Source organism: Prionailurus viverrinus, chromosome A1, assembly GCF_022837055.1.
Source record: "Prionailurus viverrinus isolate Anna chromosome A1, UM_Priviv_1.0, whole genome shotgun sequence".
Classification (NCBI taxonomy): Eukaryota; Metazoa; Chordata; class Mammalia; order Carnivora; family Felidae; genus Prionailurus; species Prionailurus viverrinus.
In genome coordinates, this window is record NC_062561.1 from 95,970,300 (window position 1) to 95,986,869 (window position 16,570).

Sequence of the window (16,570 nt, forward strand, 5' to 3'; positions counted from 1 at the left end):
TGTTCAGCGAGATGAGCATTACCAAATAAAGGTGTCATAAGAAAATAAAACTACAAAACAATATCCCTCATGAGCACAGATGCAAAAATTCTAAATAAAATTTTAAGAAATCGAATTCAGTATGTAAAAAGAGGTACATTATGAGTAGTAGGAATGTAAGATTTTGGTTCACCACTCAAAAATCAGTGAATGTAGGGGTGCCTGGGTGGCTCAGTTGGTTAAGTGTCCGACTTCAGCTTGGGTCATGATCTCGTGGTCCGTGAGTTTGAGACCTGTGTCAGGCTCTGTGCTGACAGCTCAGAGCCTGGAGCCTGCTTCGGATTCTGTGTCTCCCTCTCTCTCTGCCCCTCCCCTGCTCACGCTCTGTCTCTCTCTGTCTCTCAAAAATAAATAAACGTTAAAAAAAAAAAAAGAGCACAAGAAAACTCTTTAGAGTGTTGGATGTTCATTATCTTAATTGTAGCCAAGGTTTCACAGATGTACCCATATATTAAATCTTATCAACTTATACACTTACATATGTATAGGGTTTTTGTTTTTTGGTTTTGTAGTTCAATTATATCTTAAACCTACTTAAAAATTTTTTTTTTACATTTATTTATTTTTGAGAAACAGTGAGACAAAGCATGAGTGGGAGAGGGGCAGAAAGAGAAGGAGACAGAATCTGAAGCAGGCTCCAGGCTCTGAGCAAGATGTCAGCACAGAGTCTGATGCAGGGCTCGAACCCACAAACTGTGAGATCATGACCTGAGCCGAACTCGGACGCTGAACCGACTGAGCCACCCCAGTGCCCCATTAATAAACCTACTTTTAAAAAGTGCGTAAAGAAGTCTTTACAGGGGCATCTTGCGTGACTCAGTCAGTTGAATGTCTGACTCTTGGTTTCAGCTCAGGTCATGATCTCATGCTTTGTGAGGTCGAGCCCAGTGTAGGGCTCTGCACTGACAGTGCAGAGCCTACTGAAGATTTTCTCTCTCTGCCCACCCCTCCCCCAAAGTAAATAAACATTAAAAAAAAAAAGTCTTTACAAAGAAATGTCTAAGAGGCAGAGAAATTTCTGAAGATAGAAAGGAAATCTGGGCATAGGTGTGGAGATCTGTGGAGAATGGAGACAGAAGTTGCCCTGTCTTTGGGTTATCTCCTTTTATGTCTAACAGCAATGTGGCTAGTCCTTGCCTACTGTCATAGATCTCTTCTAGACTTCTCTTTTTATCTCCTCGCTTGTACTCATGAAAGAAAAAGTGTTTCTGGACAGACTTACAATTAGATGAAAGATATGGATAGGTGTCTTCCTGATGGAGACCGATGTATTACTTCTGTCCTTGTCCTTGAAAATCCACTGTGTACACGCTGCAGTCAATAGGAACACAAAATACTTTAGAGATTGACTCCAGGAGGAGAATGCATGAAATGGATCATAAATACAGGCCTCAGACTTATTTTCTTTTAATTCCTCCCTCCATCTTTCCATTCTTTGGTTCTTCTCTCCTTCTCTTTCTTCATTTCTTCCATCTTGTTTCCTTTATTTCTTTTTCTTTTGGGTTGGCTTCATTAGTTTTTTCTACCTGCACACTCAGAAATCATTGTCAGATTGGGGAATGAGGCAATGCAAAGTTGGATAGCTGGTTTTGTTGTTGTAGTTGTTGTTTATTTATCTATTTTGAGAGAGCCTGAGTGAGAGGTAGAGCAGAGAGAGAGAGAGAGAGAGAGAGAGAGAAAGAATCCCAAGCAGGCTCCACGCTGCCAACATAGCAATGTGGGGCTCGATCCCACGAACCATGAGATGAATCATGACTTGAGCTGAGATCAAGAGTTGGACGCTTAACCTACAGAGCCACCCAGGTGCCCAGGTTTTTAAATTACTTTATATAAAAATATGTTTTGTTCCTGGGTGGAATCTTCTCAGCCATAGCAAATTCGTTAATGCAGATGCTTTTAGGTTGATAAACTCAAGGTAAGTGCTCATTGTCGAAGGAAGATGGGATCTCTGCGTAAAAAGACAAAGAATAATTATAATGGATGTAAGTGTATGATTTCAAGTTCCAGATGTTTGCTTTTCACAGTGGGTTTAAAAGAAAAATGAACCCCAACCAACACCTTCCATAAGTCTTAGCTTAAGCAGAGAAAGTGACTTTACTGAAAACTAATCAGAAAGAGAATACTGAATATAGCCCGAACCAGCTCTAGGAAATCTGAACTTGAAATTAACTTAAAATTCCATTACGGTATTAACACTGAGTATCTTTGTAGCACGGTATTGCCCAGAGCTTCCTAATCATCTCAGCTATGCCCTTTCCTCACTTTTCAAATCCCATGTGCTCACTGTCCAGTTCCAAGAATCTTTTTAGGAACTCATGTTCCATTTTACCGACGCTATTCGGATATGGCAGAGAGCGAGAAAAAAATCTTAGCCTCTTGAGTTATTTCTCAGGAGGAGCCTGGACCCTATTCCCATAGTTTCAGAAGCTGTATTTTTATGTCTGTGCCACAGCTGTGCTAAGGCTTACAATCAGAATTTAGCAACACGCTGACTCGCCAAAGGGATTTTACAGTAGACACCGACTTGTAAGCACTGTGCCCTCTGGTAAAATTAAATACTACATGGATGCTTAGCATTCCCAGGCTCCTGCCGTAGGGCCTCGCACTTCAGTCTGTGTGAAGGACAGAGAAGCCTGGAAAGTTTTGGAGGCCCTGAGCACTTCTGTGAAGATGAAAGGCACCATTGCTAACATTATTCATGAAAAAATATGAAAGGTCATCGATCTCTCTTAAGGCTCATTTGGCGCACTTTTAATGAGTGATGGATGAACTGCGAAGGGATCGTTGCGAAGGGGCTGTGCCCTGTGCAGGTTTGGATGAGTGCCATCGCTCCGAAACAGATCCACATATTTTCCCCATCTTTCCCCATCACGGCTTTTCCCACTGATGGTCTTCAGACCCTCTCCTTTCCTTTTTTTTTTCTTGGCATTTAGGAAATTTTATTTCTCTCCAGACCCCTTGTTCATGTTCCCTTGTATGTGACCTCTCTTTGAATAACCTTTTAAGTGGTTTAGCTGCCCATCCTCCCCCACGTTTCGTACCCACTTTCCTTCATTCCCGAAGCCTTCCCCTCTTTGAGGCCCACACTCGGTTCTACTGAAGGCCACTTCACTCAGCCACACCTCTTGGTGTGTTCTATGTGTTCAAATAATCTCGATCTACTTTCTTTGTCTGGCTTACTCTCTGCTTTCAGAGGAGCAGAGATGGGCAAGATCAGCGTCTTGCCCAGGACAGTCAAGAATACTGCAAGGTCAAGTCCTCATAGAGGGAGGAGAATCTTCTTCTTCTTCTTCTTTTTTAAATGTATATTTACTTAATTTTGAGAGAGAGAGAGTACAAATGGGAGAGGGACTGAGAGAGAGGGAGAGAGTCCCAAGCGGGGTCTGCGCTGATAGCTCAAACTCATGGGCCATGAGATCATGACCTGAATGAAAATCACAAGTTCGGCAGTTAACTGACCCAGGCACCCAGGCACCCTGAGGGAGGAGAATCTAAAAGCAGAGAAGCTGTCTGCTGTCTGCTGGTGGTACTTTGGCCCAAAGCATCAGCTGGGACAAAGAATGGAGAAAGGGCAAGACTGTGAGTGGCATCAAAGGGGATCAAACCATTGGGACTAAAAGAGAGGAATTGGGAACTGGATATGCATTCAGAATAGATGACATTTAAGAAAGAGCCTGGTTCATATTGAGCTGCCAGTGAGGTTAGACTTGAGAGCCAACGTAGTCTCATGGATAAAATGCAGGCATGGAGTCTGTAGTCATTACGGGTCCTCAAGAGGGTTACATAATTCAGGCAATCGGCTAATTGCTGAATTAGAATGACTCCCCTGTTCCTGGTGGGCAGGATCCATAAGGTCTTATGAGACGCCTATAAAGCAAATGGGGCCCAGCCTCCAAATCTCTGGTTTCCCTGCCGTGGCTCAAATTCTTACACGGGTGGTGGGAGTGCCAATACTGTGCGACCAAGGTAAACAGGGCTCAGCTGTTGGCACCTGGCAGCCTTTACCTCCTAGGAATTAAATCCGGAGGCTGCGAAACCAACCAAAGGAAGCCAAACTCACCAGGAGAAAGGAATCATGGAAATAGTGAGATTAGAAATTTCCAGAAGTCATTTGGAATTCCCTTTTTTTTTTTCCTTTTTGACTATGTATATTCTTTTGGTCTTTTTTTTAACGTTTATTTATTTTTGAGACAGAGAGAGAGCATGAATGGGGGAGGGTCAGAGAGAGGGAGACATAGAATCTGAAGCAGGCTCCAGGCTCTGAGCTGTCAGCACAGAGCCTGATGCGGGGCTCGAACTCACGGACCGCGCGAGATCATGACCTGAGCCGAAGTCGGCCGCTTAACCGACTGAGCCACCCAGGCGCCCCTCTTTTGGTCTTTTTTTAAAAAAAAATGTTTATTCATTTTTGAGAGAGAGAGAGAGGGAGAGTGCATGAGCTGGGGAAGGGGCAGAGAGAGAGAGGGAAACACAGAATCCAAAGCAGGCTTCATGCTCTGAGCTGTCAGCACAGAGCCCGAGGTGGGGCTTGAACCCACAAATCCTGACCTGAGCCACAGTCGGATGCTTAACCGACTCAACCGCCCAGGCACCCCTTCTTTTTCTCTTTTCAGTGGAAAAAGCCCACTGATTGCCCTCATCGCTCTCCTGGCTAATTGCATTGACTGTGACTATGTGCACACACATGTATACATTCTTGTGAGTACTGTCATTTTTGTGTGGGCGGGCATTCTTTTGCGGCCATCACATGTGCGGGGCTGTTCATGTCGCAGTGACGGAACAGCTGCTTTTCAAAGCTTCCTGTTTCGTTCAGTCACACTGGTGACAGCTTTCTGTGATCCTCCTTAGAGAAGTATTTGACCCTGCCTCCCTCTCCTTCCAGGGTCCCTAAACCGCGATGTTTTTTTCTGGTTGCGGGCCACGTTCGTTTTCTGGAAGCTCAGGAGGGGTCTAGACCTTCCTCTTGCAAAAGTCAGAAATGAATACATGGCACAGCAGGGCACCATGGGCCCGAGTTTGCCCCAACCCAAAGAAAAGTGCAACACGGGAGAAGTGTGTTTTGGGGTGTGGTCCGGCTACATCCATTCTCTTCACTGTCTTCATGTTCCTCATCAGTGTCCCGTCCTTCCTCTTCCTCTCTTGTTTGTGCTCCCACACATACATGCCCCTCTTCCCAGTTGAGTACTCGGGAGGATTTCTTTCTTTCTTTCTCTTTCTTTCTTTCTTTCCCTTTTTTTTTTTTTTTTTTTAAGGAGGCTCGATGCCCAGCAGGACTTGAACTCACGACCTGAGATCAAGAACTGAGCTGAGGGGCGCCTGGGTGGCTCAGTCGGTCAAGCGTCTGACTCTTGATTTTGGCGCAAGTCATGATCTCACAGATCGTGAGTTCGAGCCCCGGGTCGTGCTCTGTGCTGACAGCACAGAGCCTGCTAGGGATTCCCTTTCTCCCTCTCTCTCTGCCCCTCTCCTGCACACTAGTCCTTCAAAATAAATAAATAAACATGAAAAAAATTAAAAAAAAAAGCAACGAGCTAAGGTCAATAGATGCTTAACCGATTGAGCCACTCAGGTGCCCCTGGAGCCTTCATTTCTGCTAGCTAGTCCTAGGTCACGCCGTAAGGTAGGAACTTCCTGCGTAACGTGTGGATAGATCCAAACAGATGGGTTAGGGACAGACAGATGACACTTTACCCTTTCCAGGTACTATATTTACATAACTGGAGATACAATGTCATAACCAAAGGCTGGTGCAAGTATGGATTGGTAAAAAAACTCTGGGGCACCTGGGTGGCCGTCCGTTAAGCATCCCACCCTTGATCTTGGCTCAGGTCACCATCTCACGGTTTGTGAGTTCGAGCCTAGCGTCGGGCTCTGTGCTGATGGTGCAGAGGTGGCTTGGGATTCTGTCTCTCCTTCTCTCTGCCTCTCCCCCACTTGTGCTCCCTCTCTCTCTCTCTGAAAATAAATAAACCTAAGAAAAAAATTAAGAGGAAATCTGCTGCCATAGCGTACTGGGGTCGGAGACAGCAGACATCTGAGACAGCCTTTCCGGGGCTGGTGATACACCCCTACAAAACCTCACTGGTCCATGACTGAAGTGAGCTGAGCCGACCTTCCTGCTCCAGGATGAGAGCACACTGCTCTGAACTCTATGGGACCTACTGCCCTCGCCCGTGAATCCGCACGGATGCTCAGAAACCTGCCGCGGTAGCTCCTTGCCGTATAAATCGATAAAGGAAGATCACGGAAGTGTATCGTGTCCACCGAGGAGTTCAGCTTCCTTTCTGGGAGAGCCGTTCTAGGTTGTGATCATAATGGGATATTAACTTGCTTTATGGTGTATGCCGGGATATTTTTCATTCTCCTTGCCAGAGGAGGCAGCTGTCTTTACCAATAAATCTTGCAAAGTTTGCCACTTTTGAGGAGTCATCTGGTTCAAAGCAGAAGAGTTCTTATAACCTCGGGAAAAAAAACATTCAAAATCTCTGCTCTCTCTTCAATATCCTCAGAGCCAGACATGCTAAAACCGTATTTAGTATTCCACGCCTCACGTTCTGGCAGGAAAAATGTCCCTCCTAAGAGCTAACTTGAATCTTTTTTGCCACGATTTAAGCTGTTTTCTGAGAGGCTAAAGCGCGAGTCTGAGAAATTGAAATCATTTCTACAGACCGAGGGAGGCCAATATGTCTACAGAGACTGGTTAGCAGGATACAAAGTGTCCTTAGAACCCTTCTGGCCGCGACATCTTTCCATCTGGACCACTTCCCCTTGTGATCCTTTGGGATTCTGGATCTTTCCATCAATGACTTCTGAAGGGACAGGCAGAGAGTAAAGACAGTATTCCCTCTGACTTTTCTGGCCACTGTAGATTTGAGGATATATTAAAAAAATTTTTTTAATGTTTATTTTTGATTGAGAGAGAGACAGAGCATGAGTGGGGGAGGAGCAGAGAGAGGGAGACACGGAATCCGAAGCAGGCTCCAGGCTCTGAGCAGTCAGCACAGAGCCAGACGCGGGGCTTGAACCCACAGTGAGATCATGACCAGAGCCGCAGTTGGACGCTTAACTGACTGAACCACCCAGGCACCCCTTTGAGGATGTATTTTAGAAGAAAAGAAGGCAATGAAGATACTCCTGAGAGGACCCTAGCGTGACAGGGCCAGACTGGGAGCCTTCCTCCCCTGCAGAAGGAGAGAGCCTCAGTGACCACAAGGTCTGCTCAGCTTGGCCACTGTCCAAGGGTCCCCAGCCTCCCCGTTAACCTCTGCGTGGCTTTTTTGCACCTGCTTCTCTCCACTGGATTCCTCAGTGGGCACTGGGCGCAGCGGCTCAGATTTTAGGCCTGCGTGGAGGAGGCAGTCCGCCACTGAGCGCCCAGGGCAGCCAGAGCTCATTAGCTTTTAAGAGCAGACCTCCACCAGACAGGCAGGAGTCTAAAGCGTAAATAGAGGTGCTGGCCCTGGATTTTTTTTTTTTTTAAAGGCCCCGGAGGGGTCTGTTCACCGGTGTTTGAATTGCTATAGAAAAGCTTTGTGAAACTCCAAATTAAACCAAGCTGACCCCTTTCACAGTCCAAGTTATTTACAGTTCACGGGTCTTTGGAGGGTTCTAGTTTGAATGCAGTTGAAAACAGGTCCCGGGGTTGGCAAAGGTGGCCTACTGTGGGGCTATTTGCATCACACTACCTTGCTTTCCTTTGGTGTGGGAGAATGCTGGGAGACGGAAGCCAAAGATGTGGTCTCCTTGTAAACAGGCCTTTGCTTTTTGCTGTGTTTTTGTTGTTTTTGTTGTTGTTTTTCAGCAAAGCAAAGGCGCCGGTAGGAACACCTAAGAAAGAGCCAACTCCTAGAAAGCAAACAGCCGAGCTCTCCCTCTAATTAAATGCATTCCTCGGAATAACAACTAAGGGGTAGGAAGGAAACCCGGGAGCCCCCCCCCCCATCCCCCGCCGCAACTGGTTCCCCCTGCAGCCTTAACAATCGGACCAGTCAAGAAGACTGGCGCTGATTATAGCGCCCAGTTTCCCATTTTGCTCCGTGCTGGGAGAGTAATTAAGTTGAATAGCTTTCAGAGCCTGAGATCTGGTCTGTGTCAGACTCCAATCCACTGCTGGTTCAGGTCGGTGCATCAGTGCCGTGAACTCACGCTCCCGCTCATACTGGGTGAAAAGTTCCGTGAGGGTTTGTACCAAGGGAAAGAGCTGCATGGGGGAGATCCCGAACTACTCCCCCAACGCCCCCCTCCCTCCATCCTCATTTCCTGTGAGAATGCGAGTCTTCACCCCCGCCCCCCGCCGCCCCCATTGGTAAGGTCAGGGGCTGCTGATACTTAAAGGCAACTTTTGGTGACTTAGCACGTAAAGGAGGGGGGCTGGCCAAGAGATAAACCTGAATTGAATCACAATCACTGGAAAGCAGATTTCATGATAATACTGAGGAAGTTGCCCTGTAGGGTCAGGGAAGTTTGGAGTAGAGGGCCAGATAACTTCCTATCTACAAATAAAATAAGGCGCTCATATCCTTCACTGGTTTTCTCCTTTATACACGATGCCCTTCGAAGCCCATCCCTGCCTCCCTTGTAGGTAGGAAAGTAAAGCAGGTGTTGTAGGGGCTGAGGGCAGGCCGCCCCAAGATAGGTAGTATGAAGATTATTTTGAGCTAAAGCAATCGAGACCCTGTAGGCTCAAGGGAAACCTCAACCCCTCCCTTAACTACAGAGAAGCATCTAGATTGGGGCTCTTTCCCAGCATAAAGGTCGTGATCGGAGATAAATTTTATCTGAGTGTCCCAGCTATCAGGCAGGACAAACATCTAATTACCCTGACATCCACTCTTCTTACTCTCCTATGAAGTGTATTCGCTCCCTGTGAAGTCTCGGACACCCACCCCGTTCTCCTTAGTTCAGGGTGACGTGTACCTCATTTGCCTGGCGGTCTTTGGTGTTTCCGTGTTGGTGTGGATTCCCTGTTACTCATGCAGTTAAGTTTGATTTTCTCCTGTTAATCTGTTTCAAATCAATTCCATTCTTAGTCTAGTTCGAAGGACTGCCAGAAGGGGACAGGAATTCCTGCCCCCTGATAGTATGGCGGTAGGTAACGATGGGAGGTGGGTGTGTGTGCAGGGTGTGACGGAAGTGGATAGGAGCCCAAGAAAGTGGCAGAAGAGAGAGGAAACCATAAACTGAGTCTTGAAGTTGTTTACACCTTCCTTGGAAAATATGACAGACACCTGTGAAAAAGACATGAGAACACATTCATTCCGAAGAATGTGTCACCAGTACTTGGTACGTGGTAAGCACTGAGACAATATTGGTGAAGTGAGAGAATGATAGAGGGTAGATACAAGATGGATGGGTGGCTTGAAAGCCAAGTCCTTCAGGAGAAGAGATCGTCATCCCTGAGGGATTCGGCTGGAGGTGGAGTTAATCGTCCATCTTCCACTGGGAAGCAAACCATGGGCCAGTTTTCTTAGCACTACAGCCAAATTTGAACAACTTAAGGGTTATGTCAATCGATTAGGTAGTGGATGGTGACTAAGCCCCTTTATTCCAATGCATTAAAATCAGCATAGGGAATATAGGCAGTGGTATCATAATAGCATTGTGATGGTGACAGATGGAGACTACGCTTGAGGTGAGCGAAGCATAGTGTGTAGAGTTGTGACATCACTATGTTGTACACCTGAAACTAATGAAATATTCGTGGGTGTTGGGTTAACTAATGTAACTAACGTAGTTAGTTATACTATATCCAGTATACTGATGCTATATAATATATACAGTATCCTAATGCTAGTATACTATATACAAATATACACTATATATATGTATACAGTATACTAGTATGTTGTAATTATACTTCAATACAAAAAAATACTCTTTTAAGCTCCAAGCAAAGATAAGTTGGTGCATATGATAATTATAAATGAATGAATTATAAAATGTGGAAATTAAAAAAAAATATTAGTGTTTATTATTTTTAAGAGAGAGAAAGAGAGAAAACAAGTGGGCAGGGGCTAAGAAAAAGGGAGACACAGAATCCGAAGCAGGTTCCAGGCTCCGAGCTGTTAGCACAGAGCCCGACACAGGGCTTGAACTCAGAGACCTCGAGATAATGACCTAAGCCAAAGTCGGACACTTAACTGAGCCACCCAGGTGCCCCAGATGTGGAAATTTTAGAGTATCACTTTTACGTTGTCTCAGGACAGACCCAAGGAGAACATGGTGGCTTGGCAGCCAAGAAAGTAATGACCAAGAGGATGGGAATGGAACGCTAAGGGTGGGAGAACAAAATCATTCTATCTCGTGTGTTTAACATCGAGACTGGAGATATCCAAATGGGAATCAACAGTTTTCCTGGACCTCTAGTCAATCTTCGAAGATCCAGGTCACATGTTGTTCTCTCTGGGAAACCTTCCCAACATGTAATTATTCCTTTCTCTGTGATTCCCCAGAGCTTCAGACTGCATTGCAATGATTTGCCTCCTTTTGCAAGAGCAAGAAACCAGCCCATGTTAGCAGTCAACAAGTGTTTGTTCCTTACTGGACGGAAACTATGCTGGCGTCCTTCAAACGAACTGTCTTATGTGATCTTTGCAACAACCCTTTTATTCTCATTGCATGTTTGAGAACCTCAGGCTAAGAGAGCATGCGATACATGGTAAGTGGCAAAGGCAGGCTTAAAAACCAGAATTTTCCCAACGGGTTTATTGCTGTTTACTCCATGGCAACCCTATTCTCTAGCCCAGTTCTTTTTTTTCTTTTTTTTTTTTTTTTAAATTTTTTAATGTTTATTTTTTGAGAGAGAGAGAGAGAGAGAGAGAGACAGGGTGCAAGCAGTGAAGGGATAGAGGGAGAACAAGACACAGAATCTGAAACAGGCTGCAGGCTCTGAGCTGTCAGCACAGAGCCCAAAATGGGGCTCGAACTCACAAACCATGAGATCATGACCTGAGCTGAAGTCGGACGCTTAACTGACTGAGCTACCCCAGTGCCCCTCTAGTGCAGTTCTTTATAACCAGATCCTTTATAAAAGGATCTTTATAAAAGGATCATCATGTGAGCCATAGATGAAATTTAAAAATTTTTCTTAGCTGCATTAAAAAATGAAAAAAAACCAGATGAGATTAAATGCTTATGATAATATTTTTATTTCATTTTATTCTTAATTTTTTTTTTTAATTTTAGAGAGAACGTGTGAGTCGGGGAAAGGGATGGGGTGGGGGGGGGGCGGTAGTAGAGAGAGAGAAAGACAATTCCAAGCAGGCTCCATGCTGAATGCAGAGCCTGACATGGAGCCTGATGTGGGGCTCGATCCTATGACCCTGGGATCATGACCTTAGCTGAAATCAAGAGTCAGACGCTCAATCGACTGAGCCATACATTTTTATTTTAGAATAGCTTTAGATTTACAGAAAAGTTGTGGCTGTAGTAGACAGATTCCTGTGTACCCTATGCCTAATTTTCCTAGTATGGTATGTCTGTCATAATGAATAAGCCCATAATGATTCGTTATTTTTAACATCCATGCTTTACACAGATTTCCTTTCTTTTTACCTAATGCCTTTTTTTCTGCTCCAGGACCCCACCTAGGACATCCACCCTGTCTTTTTAGCTTCTTTTCACTCTGATGGTTTCTGAGACTTTTTGCTTTGATGATTTTGACAGTTTGGAGGGTATTGGTCAGTATTTTGGAGGAGGTCCCTGAACTGGACTGAACATGTCTCATGTTTTTCTCATGATTATACAGGGGTTGTGATGTTGTGATTTGTAGTAAGAAATGCATGTTTGGCCTTCATCCCCAGCTTTGGTGCAGAGCCCCTAAAATTCTTAGAATTTCCTAAGTGAAGACAGCCAGAAAGGTGTCTTGATATTCTTTAAAAGCAAAAAGCAAAAAGCAAAAACCTTTCAACCATACCTGAGTTTATGTTAGTGAGGTGACTTTTGGTAAGTACCTAAGGATGGGGGCCGGTTGCCAGGGGAACCAGTCATGTGATTGAAGGTTTGGACCTTTCAGTACCCCACCCCTCCCCACCTCTGAGGGAGGAGAGAGGGGCTGGAAGTTGAACCAGCTGCTAATGTCCAATGACTTCATCATGCCTATATAACGAGTCTCCATAAAAACCCAAAAGGATGTGATTCAGAGAGCTTTGGTGATGGTGAACCAGATCAGCTCCGTGTGCAGACCCTCAGACTCCCTAGGGGGACAGAAACATCTGGCTCTTCATTCCCATCCATTAATATACTTTGTATTAAGCTGGTAATCTAGTACGTACACTATTTCTCTGAGTTCTATGAGCCACTCCACCGAATCAATAGAACCTGAGAAGGGGGTCTATATATAGTTGTTGGTCCAAAGCACAGGTGACAGCGAGGATGTGAGATTGGTGTCTGATGTGGGGCAGGGGAGCGATCAGTCCTGTAGGACCCCACTCTGTGGGATCTGATGCTATCTCCAGGTAAATTGTATGAGAATTGAATTAATTGTTTGGTGTTAATGTTGACAAACACACATACCGTAGAGGTTCGGGATGTCTGGGAGGAAGACCACTGAAGTATGTTGCCAATGTCATCACTTCATATCAAGGGTACATGCTCTCAACAGGACTCACCGCAGAGGTTAACCTTGATCACCCGAGGTGGTGTTTTTCGCGTATCTCCACTGCCCTTTCCGTATTGTACCAGCCCTTTCCGTATTGTACCTCCCCCAGCCCTTTCCGTATTGTACCTCTTGGAAGGAAGACTTAAGGGGTAGGTTAGTTATGTTCGACTTCCTTGACAGGAGAGCATCACCATAAATCATTTGGAATTCTGTGTGGGAGATTTACCTATTCTCCTTCATTTATGTATTTACTGAAGATAAATAAAACCATCATTTATTTAGATCAGTATAGACTCATGCCTGATAAAAATAACGTGGATATATATTTTGTTTAACCCTATAGATCAAGGCTCTTACCATTTCAAATAGGTTCCATTTAAAACATTGTTTATGAGATGTTTTAAATTTTGTTTTCAGAGAATGTCTTCAAAACCTGACACGTAATCTACACATACCACATCTTAATTGGGATCTTAAACTTGCATCAGGAGTGCTTGGTGTGTATTTAGATTTTGCAGGATCTGCCATTGAAAAAAGTAAGTTCACACGCGTGGGTAAGTTTAATCCGTACTTAAAAGTGTTTCCGGTAATAGAAGCGGTTCCTAAAAAGTCATTTTCCTTTAATATTTGCATCCATTTGACAAATTGGCTTATTGTTTTTAGAACTGATCTGACATAGTTTTAAAACTGAGTTGAGTGAATTCACCAACTCTTGTGTCAACTCAGTATGACTGCCATCAAATTCGAAGTGGTATTGTGTAAAATGAAAAGCCCCTTTAAATTTATTAAAATTAACAAAGCATTATTCATGTTTTTCTTTTAGTGTTGGCAGCAATTTATATAAAAGCGTTTGTTACAATTAAAATCTGTGACATATTGGGGCGCCTGGGTGCCTCAATGGGTTGAACGCCCGAGGTCAGCTCAGGTCATGACCTCACGGTTTGCGAGTTTGAGCCCTATGTCGCGCTCACTGCTGTCAGCACAGAGCCTGCTTCATATCCTCTGTCGCCCCTTCTGTCTGCCCCTCCCCCGCTCATTCATTTTTCTCTCTCTCAAAAAGAAATAAAAACATTGAAAAAACATTAAAAAATAAAATCTTTGACATATTGATTCATACTAGAAATAATGGCAAAATAATTGTTATTGAATTTTATCAAGGAAAGTTTCTATTTCAACATACATTCCCAGACGGTATTGCTAGGCCACAAATAAGTTTTTACTTTCCTGGGAGCATCAAATGTAACTTATTTGTATGCAGTGTCACATCAGTGAGAAACCATAAATCACACCGTCATTTTTTTGTGACACGAATCATACTGCCACTTTTTCTGTCTTTGGTTATTGAACATTTGGCAAGCATTTCTTTTAAGAAAATCTTGAGCTAGAGTTTACAGTAAATTTTTTTAAAACCCTTCTGCAGTTCAACCGGCAAGCATTTGCAAAGAATACAAGATCATTAAATTGTCTTCTCTTAAGAGTTTCATAAATGGATGATTTTTCATAGCACTTGGTTTGTACACAATGATTTTGACACCTCTATACGTGACAATTTTCATAGAGTCTGCCTCCAAAAACTGATCGCAGATACCATCAATATGTATCATACATAATGTATAAAACAATAGAGAAAACATCACTCTTTTGTTTTAAAATTCCAATAAATCCAGATTTTGGGGGGCCTAATATGGCTACAGCAATGTCTGTCATAATAGGGGCTGTTTTTCCCATATCTAGCTAAAATTCTTTGATTTAGCAGATTGAAAAATACTGATGCCGTGAATTTGATTTTTAAGGCTGGGAATTGACATTTCTGTGTAATTTTGGAAGTCCATGGAAACAAAAGATAAGTAAAGTATTCATCAGGCAGTGACTTTATCACACAACTGAACTAAAACTAACAAAAAATATTTGCAATGTTCCCAATTTTTTATGTTTAAATTTTTATTAATTTTTGAGAGAGAGAGAGTGGGGGAGTGGGCAGAGAGAGAGGGAGACAGAGGATCCAAAGCGGGCTCCACACTGACAGTAGCAGCCCGATGGGGGGCTCGAACACATGAACTGCACAACCATGACCTGAATGGAAGTCGGACGCTCAATGGACTGAGCCACCCAGGTGCCCCTTCAAATTTTTAATGAATTAGTGTTTAATATCTTAAGATCTTGGATTTTATATGCAGTCATTTGGTGGATTAACCAAAGATCTTAAAATGTCTTTTAAATTTTTTCCTATTGAAATTTTTAATAAAATTTCCAATAAAATATCAATAATGGTAATAATGACTTATGTTACCATGTCTCCATTAAAAATGGCATTCTGAAAACATAAATAAACATGGGGTTCTATTTTGTGTAAGGATCCAAAGCAATAGACAGTTGCCCAGAGTTACAAAGTCAGACCCCACTGAAAAATTATTTAAAGTTTTATTGGATGTAAAATCTGATTTCAGTAAACTAATTCCACTGATTGCTTTTGACTGTTTAAGCTTGTTATCACATTCATAATATATTTGCTGAAAATGTCTCGGCTTTGTTTAATTTTGTATGATTTTTTTTTTTTTCACACAAAGAAACAGCTTTTGTCTTCTGCTCTGGCCCAGCAAATTGCACCTGTCATTCTTTGTGAAAACTCTGATATTTTCTCTCAGTCTCCTTCTTTTCTTCATTACTGTTATGGTTATAACACTGGCTTCTGATTTCCATTTGATTCTGCCTAAGTAGCGTGCCTTTGTTTCAAATTTAAAAAATTGTCCGTATTTACTTTTTGTAGTAGAAATAGAATTTAAATCTATTAGATTAAAATAAGTATTTCAGGGCGTCTGGGTGGCTCAGTCAGTGAAGTGTCCGACTTTGGCTCAGGTCATGATCTCATGGTTCATGGGTTTGAGCCCCGCATCAGGTTGTCTGCTGTCAATGTGGAGCCCGCTTTGGATTCTGTGTCTCTCCCCTCACCCCCTCTCCTGTGTGTGTGTGTGTGTGTGTGTGTGTGTGTGTATAAACATTGCAAAACTATAGAATAAGTATTTCAACTTAGTTTTCGAGTATGGCTTTTATAAGTATCACTGTAACTTCTGTGTATATAAAATATGCAAATAAACATATTGTGATGTTACCTCCACGCACAGAAAAAAAATCATTCAAGCTGAATCGAGCATTGGCAATAGTAGATTGGTCGTGCATGTATGTGTGCTCTGGAAATGATGTGAGGACCAGAACCACACTATAATACAATAATTATATCTTACACAATGCCCTGGTACAAGGAAAATATAATCTGCTAGGGCAATAAAGTAATATTTAATGGAAACATAGTTTACACTGCTTTAATTTGAAAATTTTAACGAATTAAACCTTTAATGAAACATTCTGTTCTTCAATCACACTGACCATATTGTTTTGTTGTTGTTGTTGTTTTAAAAAATTTTTTTTTTAACATTTATTTATTTTTGAGACAGAGAGAGACAGAGGATTAACAGGGGAGGAGCAGAGAGAGAGGAAGACACAGAATCTGAAATGGGCTCCAGGCTCTGAGCTGTCAGCACAGAGCCCAACGCGGGGCTCGAACTCACGGACCGCGAGATCATGACCTGAGCCGAAGTCGGCCGCTTAACCGACTGAGCCACCCAGGCGCCCCTGTTGTTGTTTTTTGAGAGAGAGAGAGAGAGAGAGAGAGGCAGAGTGTGAGTTGGGGAGGGGCAGAGAGAGAGAGAGAGAGAGAGAGAGAGAGAAAGAGACAGAATTCGAAGCAGGAACTCATGAACTGTGAGATCATGACCTGAGCCGAAGTTGGAGGCTCGATCGACTGAGCCACCCAGGTGCCCCCACGCTGACCGTGTTGTAAGTGTTCAGTAGCCACGTGTGGCTAGCAACTACTATGTTAACAGAGCAGCTCTAAAGGCTTCAGTTGAAATGGTCTGACTTTTATTCCAAGGTCAA